Below are 12,228 nucleotides of genomic sequence, written 5' to 3' on the forward strand. Positions count from 1 at the left end.
AACACTTATAAATGATCTTACACTTTCTCTTCCTCTAAATCGTATTGCAGAATCTATACACGCACAACAAACAGCATAACTTAAGCAATTATCAAACAAGCTGACGATCTCACAGGCGCTTCATCAAAATGCATAAAACAGTAAACCTAATTGAAACAAATCAATTCAACCGTAGTAAACCGGACCATTAAAGCTTATTCGCACTTAATCAGTTACAAAATCAACACAGACACAAATCTCATAAACGATCTTACACTTCCTCTTCCTCTAAATCTTATTACATAATCTACACAATAAACATTAAACAGCATAACTTAAGCAATTATCAAACAAGCTAACGATCTCACAAACTCTTCATCAAAATACACAAATCAGTAAACCTAATTCGAACAAATCGCCTCCGTATCAAACAAATTTAACCGATAAGAAACGTAATTCAACCGTAGTAAACCGGATCACGAAAGCCTATTCACACTGAATCAGTTACAAACTTTAAACAGACACAAAAATCCTATTGCAGAACCTATACAAACACAATAAACAGCATAACTGAAGCAGTTATCAAAGAAGCTAACAATCTCACAAACTCTTCATCAAACTACACAAATCAATAAACCTAATTTAAACAAATCGCGTTCATATCAAACATATTAAACCGATTAGAAACAGAATTCAACCGTAGTAAACCGGATCACGAAAGCCTATTCACACTGAATCAGTTACAAATTCAACACAGACACATAAATCCAATTGCAGAATCTATACAATCGCAATAAACAGCATAACTTAAGCAATATACAGAAAACAGTAAACCTAATTAAAACAAATCGCGTTGGTATCAAACAAATTAACCGATTAGAAACGTAATTAAGCCCTAGAAAACCGGATCATGAAAGCCTATAGCATATCCTATCGTTAACAATAACTACCTAACAAAACAAAATTAAAATCGATGCGTATATAACTATATATATATATATAACCTGTGATTTGATAGTAACGGATTCGATTGGTGAATTGTAATATGTATATATGTGTATATGTATGTATATATGTGATTAATTAGAGTTGAATCTCTAAGGGGAGATGCGTGCGTACACAGTGCACACACATGGGGGGTGAGGTGGGTTAATTGTGATTTTGAATTAAGGTTATGTTATGAATTCATACAATACAATACAATACAATACAATTGGACGTCGTTATCGACGCTACTGGTCAGTCGTCTTGGGTGGATTCATACTTCTCTCTTACTTCAATATATAACTTTTTTTAATTTTAATAATATTGTAGCGATAAAAACGATACATGAGGAATTCTTTAATAATATTATCGATATCAAACATGAGCTAAAATATTGTTTAAAAATACATGGAATGAATGTTTAATCACATGAAATGAATGTATGAATATATGAAATTGAGATATTAGTATATGGAATGGAGATATAAATACATGAAAATAATACTACTAAACTATTAATACATATAATACATGAAATAAAGGAAAAAAATGTTGGAAAATATGAAAAAAAAAATGAAGAGTTCGGTTAATTCGGTTATTTAGGTTTTTGGTTACTTCGGTTCGGTTCGGTTCGGTTTCGGTTAACGATTTGGTTATTGCTCACCCCAAGTAAAATGCATTACATTTCGAAAGCTATCGTGTTTTACAACGGAATAGGATGGGAAGTCGTCTGGTATTGGTTTGTTTGTTGTGGTAAAAGTTTTGTGTCAAATATTTTATTACCAAAGCTGACAGACTGGAAAGTAAAGACAAAAAAACTAGTTTTTAAAGTTGAGGGGCTAAATAATAAATATATGAAACTAAGTTGAGAGGCTAAATTGTAGTAAAAGTTTAATTAATCAAAGTTTATAAATAAAGTTGAGAGATTAAAAGGTAAATAATGAAACTTATGTGGCTACAATATAAAGAATTAAACTCTTTATAGTGTGATGAAACTTTATGTTGTTAACAACAATAATCATAACTAACAAAATCTCATTCAAAGTAATTGGTTGGAAACTAGTTGCTTTAAACCGACGCGTTGCAGGGGAACTCGGTCGATGTTGGTGTGATACATTACGGTATGGGGTTGTACTATATCAAAAATATGTGGGGTTGGTTGTGTAACTTAATAGAATATGAGGGTTATCGTATTAAAAGTTTGTGGGGTTGATTGTGTAATTTATGAAACATGAAGGTTATTTGTGTAATTATATAAATCTTGAAGGATACAATATGTAAGTTGTTACGCATTGTTTTCGAATATATACTTTTAATATATGTTCTAAGAGTAAAAGTTGAATGTAGTTAAATAATAACTCTATTTCACATTGCATGACTTTTAAAAAGACCTCTAGCTTCGAAACTATATCCCGGGTTGAAAAGATATTAAAAACATAAAATATTACTAATACTCATGGAATTTAAATAGCATAAAACAAGATGTACTTTAAATACAACACCGATAACATAACAATGGATGAAAGTGTACAATAGTAGCGTGTAAGGCACCATATAGACACGAAGAAAGTAACATGCAAAGACCATCAAAAGTATTGCCTAACAAAGCATTACTTTGATTAAGGTTATAATCATAACTAAAAAAATCTCAGTATAATAGATTTTGTGGACTTGAGCTAGATGATTACGTCTTACGTCATCCTTAAGTGACCTCATTGTTATCTATTGTTTTAAAGAAGTCGACAAAATGACTTGCTTCGTGTTTTGAAGATGTTCGAAAGAGTTAAGTTACCGAGAAACCCTTACATGTGAATGGTCTAATATAGAGTATCCAATGCCTTTCATTACTCGAAATTTTCATGGATGATCTATGAAATGGACAATATGTGGACCTATAATAATTATGCGAGTGGGATTGTCCTTGACAGATAAATTACATGTTACATACACTAAATACATAATGAAGGTTTTCCTTTACCAAAAATGGGTTTTTTTCACATGTGAAAATAAAAGGAAAAACCGAAAAAAAAAGTAACCATGTATATATAAGTACATGTTTGCGAGTAAAATGCTTTAAAACCTAGTACGAATCAGCAAAATCGACCTGTTTGGCACGCAAGAGAATTTCATTATCCGAGAAATTGATTCACTACTAGTTGGCATGTCCAAACTGGCCGTTAGATTAGATTTCATATATAAAATTCACCTCAAATATGCTTGTTAAACTTGTTGATACTAAGAGCTATGTTGATGGTCTATTTGGGGATTGTTGGGTGCTTGTCCTTGTTCCGAGAGTTTTCTTGTAAGGTTAAGGATGGCGGGAACTATTTTGGTAGTTACCGAGAGCATTCCCGTAACCTGGAGAGACACAAAAACAAAAAGTATCATATAGTAGAAGACTAGAAGCTATTGCTATTAGTGAGTATAAAATTTGAATAAAATGATTTTGGCGGTTTTATGTATGAAAAATACTCAAAGCCATTGCGGAATGCAGAGGCAACGTCGAGTTGAACCCACAAAGCTTTTGCGGCCAAATAACCGACGAAAATCATAACTAGATACAACGGATTCCTGAAAATTTTGATAAATGAAGAGAGGTTAGTCACTATGTAATCAAAGAATATTATGGATATGGGAGGTATGCTAAAGCCGAAAGAACCTTAAAAGAGTCACGAATTCGTTGAATCCGAGAACAAATAAGGCCATAATAGCCCATGGAGGTGGTAACCAATTGGTGCTTTTCTTGTTAGCTTCCTGAAAATCACAGCAGAAACATATATTAACTAACGAACTTAAACATCAAAAACGAATCGCGTGTTTAGATTTGCATTTTGAATTTTATTCTGATTATTAAGATTTGAAGTCGCGAAAGTTAGCTTTTAATGTCGGGTCACATAATCAGATTTGCAAATGCAATTTCAAGCTGCAAAAAGTTAGCACATCCAAACATGTAGGGGTGTGCGTGGTGTGTGGTTCGGTGCGGTTTTGGGTTAAAACCAAAGTGAAAACCAAAACTTCGGTTTTTGGGTTCTTGTAACTGTTTGGTTTCTGTTTTTTCAGTTTCGGTTTTCGGTTTCTGTTTTTTCGGTTATTGCCATTTGAGCTTGAAAATTTTAGGCCGAAAATAATGAATTTATGTATAAATAATTTTGTTAATTATTAACTAGCAGATTGTTATACATTTGGCCAAAAGTATTGAGTTACATGTTTATTAAATTCTTATAAATTACTTAAAATGAAAAAAATAAAAAACAATAAAAATCTAGAAATTCGGTTCGGTTTGGTTCGGGTTTTTCGCTTTTTATTACATGCAAAACCAAACTGAACTGGTTCGGTTTTTACAAAAACATAAAACCAAACCGTCGGTTTTTTTGGCTCGTTTTTTTTTGTTTCGATTTTTCGGGGTTTTTTTTTAAATTTCGGACGTATTTTTCGGTTTCTTGCACACCCCGACCAGACACTATTTTCTATAACCAATGATTATCGAGCATCACATAGTCATTTTAAACCATGCATCCAAGCATCCATTATTATGTAACCTTATGTTAAGCATGAGAACCCAATAGTGGAAATCTCACGGGACCCCACCAGTACCCTACTAACCAATGAGATTTATTAAAACCAGTGGAAGCAAGATTCATAACCGAGAATTGATATTATTAACATAATAGCATTATAGCTAACATACCTGGGCAGAAATAGCTTGAGTAACCGTATACTCGGTCTCTTTTTGAAACTGGATCCACAAAGTTTTGCACTGAACGGGAGTAATCAACGTCCTTGATGCGGGGACCTATACGTTTAAACAGACATAAATAGCCAAAAACACGGTATAAAAAAATCTTCAACATTCACATATGATACCTTATCCCATGTGCTTGAGGCCAATGGATCATTTGAAGTTGAGCTCTTGGCTTTCTTTGGATCTAACAAAGCAAGGGTAAGTGTATCTGAAATCTTATCAGTGTCTCCATCCAAACGAATCGCAGCCAATACCGATAGCAGCTTTAAACACTGATTTTGTTTTGTAAAATGATAAATAAGAACACACGTATAACATGTTGCGACTATAAGATTATATTCTCTAATGACGAGATTCTTACAGAGGAACGAGCTGTTTTAGTAATTTCTCGAATATCCTCCTTTCCACTCCAAACCCGAGGCATTTGATCGCTATTGTGATTAAATATCATTGTAAACCTGTGCATGGTGTTTTAGATAATCACATGATAAGTAAGATTAGTGAAAACTAAAGAAAGAAAATGACTGAAACGGGTTGACATTTCTCGAGTTTTTTTTGTGGAACGAGAAAAACGTAGGAAACTTTTTAGTATTTTTACTTTTTTAGTTTTTGATTTATATTTCGAGTTATGATTTTTTAATTATTATTTTTTTTTTAATCTCAACCCATTTCAAAAACCCCTCATTAAAAAATTAAAAAAAAATAATTAAAAAATCATAACTCGAAATATAAATCAAAAACTAAAAAAGTAAAAGTACTAAAAAGTTTCCTCCGTTTTTCTCGTTCCATAAAAAAGCTATAGAAATGTCAACACTTTTTGACCCGTTTGAATCATTTTTTTTAGTTTGACCCATTCTGACCCATTATATACATTTTATTACAACTCATTCAACCCAATGGGTCACATTTGTCACCCCTAATAAAAAAAAATGATGTATATTAACCCGTTCATAAGTAAATACGTCGAAATTACGAACTCTAACTATGAGCCTCGTGATAATAAAGAACAAACAAATACCTTTCTTTCATAAGATATAGAACTCTGCCGGCTTCTTCTTTGGCCTTCTTTTCAACTAATGTTATCGAGTAATTCTCCAATTTCGATAAGAAATCCTTTTTGGATTCTTCTTACATTTCAAAGCCAGAAAGCGCAGCAGAACACTCAGTGACAACAGTTTCAGTCTCACTTTTAAAAAGTTTTTTTATTGCAGGCCAAGTTTCATCATTAGGTGCTTCTAGAAGTGCTTCTACCGGCCCATATAATGCATCGTTTAGTTTCGACTGCAGCATAATTCATACAACTGTCACGTGTTCTCATGATCATAAAGAAATAACGGGCAAACATGATTACAAAACTAGATTATTATGTTAACGAAAATATTATGAACTCTTTATCACTTAAATGATTAAGTAGGAGTTATGCATTTCGATACATTTTAGATGACGTTAGATTTTTCTGACCCGTTAAAAAAATAACCAAAATTATTCAACTAATATTACCTCGTATAGTGTAGAAAGTTCGGATAGCTTTGCATTACAAGCATCGGAAATATGTGCGTCAAGATCAAGCGAAAGCTTTTCCCTTTCTTTAAATGTATCCCAGTCAGCTTGTTTGATGATAGCACCTGCATAATCAGTGTATTAGACCCGCAAAAATCAACACGAGACGTGTTTAAGCACATAAATATGATGATATTAACACCATCACAAATAATTATTTGAGTGAACTGCGGTATTCGTCCCTGTGGTTTGTCCAAATCTGCCATTTTAGTCCAATAGTTTCAAATTTGTGATTTTCGTCCCTATGGTTTCATTTCACTTGCAATTAAACCCAAATTCATTAACCCCGTTAAGTTTGATCGTTAAACTCATCAGCGTGCCCCTCACGTGAGGGGCATTTTTGTCCTTTTTCTTTCCAAATAAACCTCAGTCGTAATTTGCAAGCCCCCCCTCACGTGACGGGCTGGGGTGTATTTGGGGAAAAAAGAACAAAACTGCCGCTCACGTGAAGGGCACGCTGATGGGTTTAAAGACCAGACTTAACGGGGTTATTGAATTCGGGTTTAATTGCAGGTGAAATGAAACCACAGGGACGAAAATCCTGACCCGTTGCCCAATCCGCTGTCAAATGACTATTATTGTGATAGTGCATAAATATTTTGTTAAAGAAATAAAAATGGTCATAGTGTTTGTGACAATGGCATGTTTTAACCCACACCCGTCTTGACCCGTTGCCCAATCCGCTCAACCCAACGATCTTGCCACTATTATTAAATTGTCGTTAACTGAAGGTATACCTTCAGAATGTTCATCAAATAACTTCATGATTGATGCTTTGCAATTAACAGCAGCTTTTGAAAACCCTTGTCCATCACTCAATGCACTATCAAATGCTTTATTAAATTTTTCCAATGTTTCAGCCCTTATGTGTTCCAAAGTTGCATGGTATGCCGGTTGAACAAGCTAAAAGAAATACAATACCATTAAGCATGTCGTCTTGTAAATGTCGTTGGTTAGTTAATATAAAAAAGGATTAGCAAAACGCAATGTTGAAAACAAGATTCTGATATAAAGTAAAACGATAAGCAAAGTAATTCGAGAACAAAAAGAGCAAGATAATGCCTACAATCCGAGACGCAGGTGATCATCCAATGTCTAAAGACTCAAAACTCGCAAAATCGAAACCCTTGTCACTAATACCTTGTTTATATTAAACAACTTCCTAGACTTACCATAAGGTTTTTTTTTTTTTAATATCTAATTCTTGCAAAGGGTCACAAGAGAAACATCACCTGCAACAATTTCTCTTCGAGTTGCTTTTGCTTTGCTGTCCTAACTCCTTCTTCAAAAAACGTAGTCTCGGCATCATAGCTGCAAAAAGTTCATAATAAATAAACATGTGAAGCCAAGTATAAAACAAACAACAAAATTGTAATAATGTTTGCCTCTAAGTAGGGGTGAGCAATAACCGAATCGTTAACTGAAACTGAACCGAAAACCAACAGAATCGAACCGAAGTAACCGAAAACCGAAATAACCGAAATTAACCGAACCGAACTCTTCAATTTTTTCATATTTTCCAACCTTTTTTCCTCTATTTCATGTATTATATGTATTAATAGTTTAGTACTATCATTTTCATGTATTTATATCTCCATTGCATGTACTAATATCTCAATTTCATGTATTTATACCTTCACTTCATGTAGTTATACCTTCATTTCATGTATTTAAACATTCATTTCATGTAATTTTAAGCAAAATTTTATCCCATATTTGATATCGGTTATTAACCGAAATTAACCGAACCGAACCGATAACCGATAGGTTTGGTTAGGTTAATGCTAATAACCGAACCGAACCGTGCACACCCCTACCTCAAAGACCATGTTAATTAAAAAAAGTAAAGTAACTAGACACAAAAACCTACCATAAAAGCTAAGTTTTTATATCATATTATCAGAAGCACACTAAACTTGACAGCAAAAGAACAATTTCTATCACTTAGATAAAAATTTTTTGAAAATATCAAGTTTTGTAATTAAATCTATTCACATGTGAATGGATGATATAATGTGTTCACATGTGAAAAAAATCTATCTTTTTGGATCCAAGGGCCAGGATTGGTTCTTTACTTCATAGTTTTTAGTGGCTCTCAGATTAATTTTCTCCTAATCATATACAAAAACAGTTAAAAATGCTTAAACATATGCAACATATGCAACATATACGCGCGTACCCTGAAAAACAAGTTTCAAGCATTGAACTAAGCTTCTTCTCAAAATCGGGCACCAAATGAGATATCACAGCTTCCTCTAGTTCACACCAGTCCTGTAATATTGTAAGCAAATTAATTCCAAAACCTTAACGAAGAAAAATATCGTTAACTAGTAGAAATGAAAGCAACGAACCTTGTTTGAAACAAAGCATGAGTATTTCTCATTAGCGATTTCTTCACAACGCACGGTGGCCACCATCACCTACAAAAAGCATTAGACATTGAAACTTTTTTAAAAAATTTGTAGTTTTTGTGCCATTATCACCTTTTGATTTTACATAGCAAATTACAATACCTTGTGAGCTGGCAGGTCAAGGTCGCGATTCTCCTTGATAACTTTCCAAATATGTTCTGAGCTAAACGAAAAACCCGAAGCAGGAACGACTCCTTGCCTATCACCAGCAAGCCCTCCAGGTGCAATCGAGTTTTGGAATCTTTGCCTCAATTTGCCAACCTTACATTATAAATATATATAATTAAAATGTAACTAATAGGGGTCGAGTCACGTCGAGCTAACAGTGAACACTTTGTTCATTTTTTAGTCATAAATAAATGTGTAATATATACATGATAACAAAAATGATATCACAAGAATTATCTTATTATTCTTTAGTAACTGATTTATCCGGTCTATGTGTCGACTGTCGATTATAGGATTTTGTTAAAAGAAAACATGTACTACTCTACCTGTTCTTTGAACAGGTCTTCCTTCGCTTCGAAACTAGAAAGAGCAACAACTTCAATCTGATCAATTCATCGGTAAGGAAAATAAAAACTAATATAGTTAAACATGATAATTTGATTGTGACGGATATCGGGATAATGTTAATTAAAAGACAACAAAGAGCAATATATTTAGGATCTTACATTGAAAAATGTACTTAATGGTGTTTCTTTATGGGCTTCTGGCTTGGGAACAGAATCCCATATCTATAGCCAAGAAACAGTTGCATAGTTAACAATATAAAGATTTTTATTAAACGATAAAAGAATATACGAAAACTTGAAACGAGTTGTTAACGAAATTTACCCTCTGAATATCTTCCCTTAAGACGGGCTCTAAATATTCCAAAGGTGTCTTGAAGATAATAAAAGAAAAATCAGCAGACGAAAATATTAAAAAGATTTAAAACGTCTGTATAAGATAGATTTTAGATAGTCAGATAGACAACACTTACCTTTGTTTGATCGCGTATAACAAATATCAACGTTGTTTTACGCAGGCTAAATAATTTCATCATGACCTGAACAATGAAAATATCAAATTAAATTGTTGGAAACTTTGGTTAAAAAGAATAACACATAGATGTGTATACATATATGTATATGTATGTACCTGAAAAACGGTTTTTAGTAGAGGCTTATTTGCAGCATGCTCACGACCAATATCATGGCACCACCTAAGCAAGCGACACACGTTTTTATGAATCGAAACGATACTGGTATACATGTTCTGTTCAATTTATGTAAACACTGTATATGTTTATCTGATTTTTCAGCATACTTACATGTTTATAAGCACTATGTCCGAAACAGCAAGCGCGAAAAGTGCACTTTGTTTTTCAAACGCGGTATCATCCTGAAACATGTGAAAGTTTGCTGATATGCAATCAAGAATAAACCATAAGTTTCTTTATATATAGACTGATTATGTATTAATTGTAATGACACGTTCAATGCAGTGAACTGTGAGAACTGCATAAACACTTGTACAACCAATTATTCTTATGTGTCACATTCAAACCAACAAGCATACATGTCTATGCGGTTCTGACAGTTCTCTACTTAATTATGTACTGAACATCCGTCTCACTACGTAACCGTATTATACACACAATTAATATGCCATTATCCTTTATGATAATTTATCAACTAAAAGAAACTTGTATAATATATGGATTCAAAATGCTACCTCTCCTCGTTCTCTTCCATCGGTACCCTCAAGATCCATAACTATAGTGCAAGGTTCAATGCCAGCACAACTAGCCATCCATATACCTTTAGTGGTCTGTGACCTGATAAGAATAAAACACACTCGGTTTGCTGAGCTGGATAATCGAAAAAAAATTATAAAAATAAAAAATAAATGACGAAAACGGAAGTAAACGCTTGCCTGCCTTTAAACGCATCCATTTCCCTGAAATTGGTATGAAACAGATTATTCAAAAGTGTGCTCTTCCCTGTTCAAAACATACAATCCATCAATTGTTTTCGGGCCAAAAAACTACATCAATGAAAAACTGGAATATATACCGCTGCTTTGTGGGCCCATGATGGAAACAACAGCATAAGAAAGACCGCATTTCGTGAGGCTTACTTCCTTCATGAATTGTTTGAGTCCAGCTACATTAAAAGTCCCGTCCCCGTCTATAAGGTGGGTCGAGCAACATTCATTAGATTCGCCTGCAAAGAGCAAAATGGTACAAGTATATCAAGATTATGATTTCTTTGGAATAGCATTATTTTCATATATGTTTATTAGTATATGGCCTACGGCCCGCGCATAGGCTTCTCGGTTTACCTATATATTGAAGGTTCCCTCCCTCGTTAAACATTCGGATATATTTTCGTTCAACAAAGTAACTTACTCATACACGTTAGTCTCATAAGCGGGTAACATACTTGGTCAAGGAACTTACTCATAAAACCTTTTGAAAAACTGACTTGTTACCCTTAAACGAGTCTAGAAATGCCGTTCAATGTACAATGTTGACGTGGATAAAATTTTCCAATTATATATCATGATATGCATTCGTAGTTAAAGCGGTAATAAATGATGAAGCAATGTCTTAGTTCAACTGACCAAGTATCAGCAAAATGTTGATTGCATGCGTCCACATATATAATAATTTCGATAGTAATTAGCCACTAAATATAGTTTGTTTCCCAAATACATGTAATTTGAACAAGTCGAGGGATTTTAACGTAACCAACTTTGGATTTTAATAATCCTAACTATTACCTATTGGCCGATAATAATCCATAGTTACACTTTGACCAACGATAATCCTAACTTTCACTTTTGTTGCCAAGAGCAATCCCGGTAACATAATCATCACATATTTACGCTTGATTTTCACTCGGTTTCTCACAATAATGATTATGACCGAAACGAAGAAACGTACCAACAAAATCACGAACTAGGAATGTTATTAGTGGACAAAGTATAAGCATGAATCATATTCCGACCTAATATTTCATCATTCAATATTACATAATACATACATATCACGAATTAAAATTCAATATCAATTTGTTTCTAATTATTATACAACCTATATATATCAAATGAATCATGTAAAACACATTATATTACAAATGATAGTTACAATTCAAATGAGCTAGAAAATATAAATTGATCGGCATTACCCATGGGATTATGTTGAATTATTATGATCAGACAACGGTTGAAGAATCAGATACAGATTCGTTGATATGAATTACATATTGATGCGTTTTGTATCGTGTTTGTAAAGGCTTGAAGCATGGAATTGATCGTTGTAAGTTGTAACCATCGAGTCGAATTTTGTTAAATCAAAGGAGTACACTTTTGCAAATTTCAAAGGTCCGTAGGAATCTGAATTATTAATTAATTCATTTCTTTATAATTTTTTTTTAATTTTACTAGTAAATTTATGTAGTTGTATTGGTTCCGGTGGTTAGGGGTGTTCACGAGCCGAGCTGGAACCAAAGCTGGCTCGGGCTCGGCTCGAATTTTGATCCAGTTGGCTCGCCTCAAGATCGA

At 33.4% G+C, this 12,228-nt stretch overlaps 1 pseudogene across 1 annotated transcript; it reads right to left on the reverse strand.

The window, feature by feature from the left end:
* Window positions 1-4,537: 4,537 nt before the first annotated feature.
* On the reverse strand, window positions 4,538-10,908 carry LOC143595958 (protein ROOT HAIR DEFECTIVE 3 homolog 1-like; annotated as a pseudogene). The gene is made up of 20 exons (XR_013146620.1): window positions 10,737-10,908; window positions 10,597-10,663; window positions 10,396-10,498; window positions 9,992-10,062; window positions 9,820-9,883; window positions 9,662-9,727; window positions 9,514-9,561; window positions 9,351-9,413; window positions 9,171-9,227; window positions 8,779-8,937; window positions 8,617-8,685; window positions 8,445-8,536; window positions 7,498-7,576; window positions 7,003-7,168; window positions 6,206-6,330; window positions 5,724-5,986; window positions 5,067-5,163; window positions 4,828-4,977; window positions 4,652-4,756; window positions 4,538-4,558 (listed from the first exon to the last, which is right to left on the reverse strand). The product of XR_013146620.1 is annotated as a protein ROOT HAIR DEFECTIVE 3 homolog 1-like (transcript).
* Between the last annotated feature and the right edge of the window lie 1,320 nt (window positions 10,909-12,228).

This window comes from Bidens hawaiensis, unplaced genomic scaffold (genome assembly GCF_021521415.1).
Source record: "Bidens hawaiensis isolate Kalapana, Puna unplaced genomic scaffold, B.hawaiensis_p1.1 tig00045921_1, whole genome shotgun sequence".
In the NCBI taxonomy this organism is placed as follows: Eukaryota; Viridiplantae; Streptophyta; class Magnoliopsida; order Asterales; family Asteraceae; genus Bidens; species Bidens hawaiensis.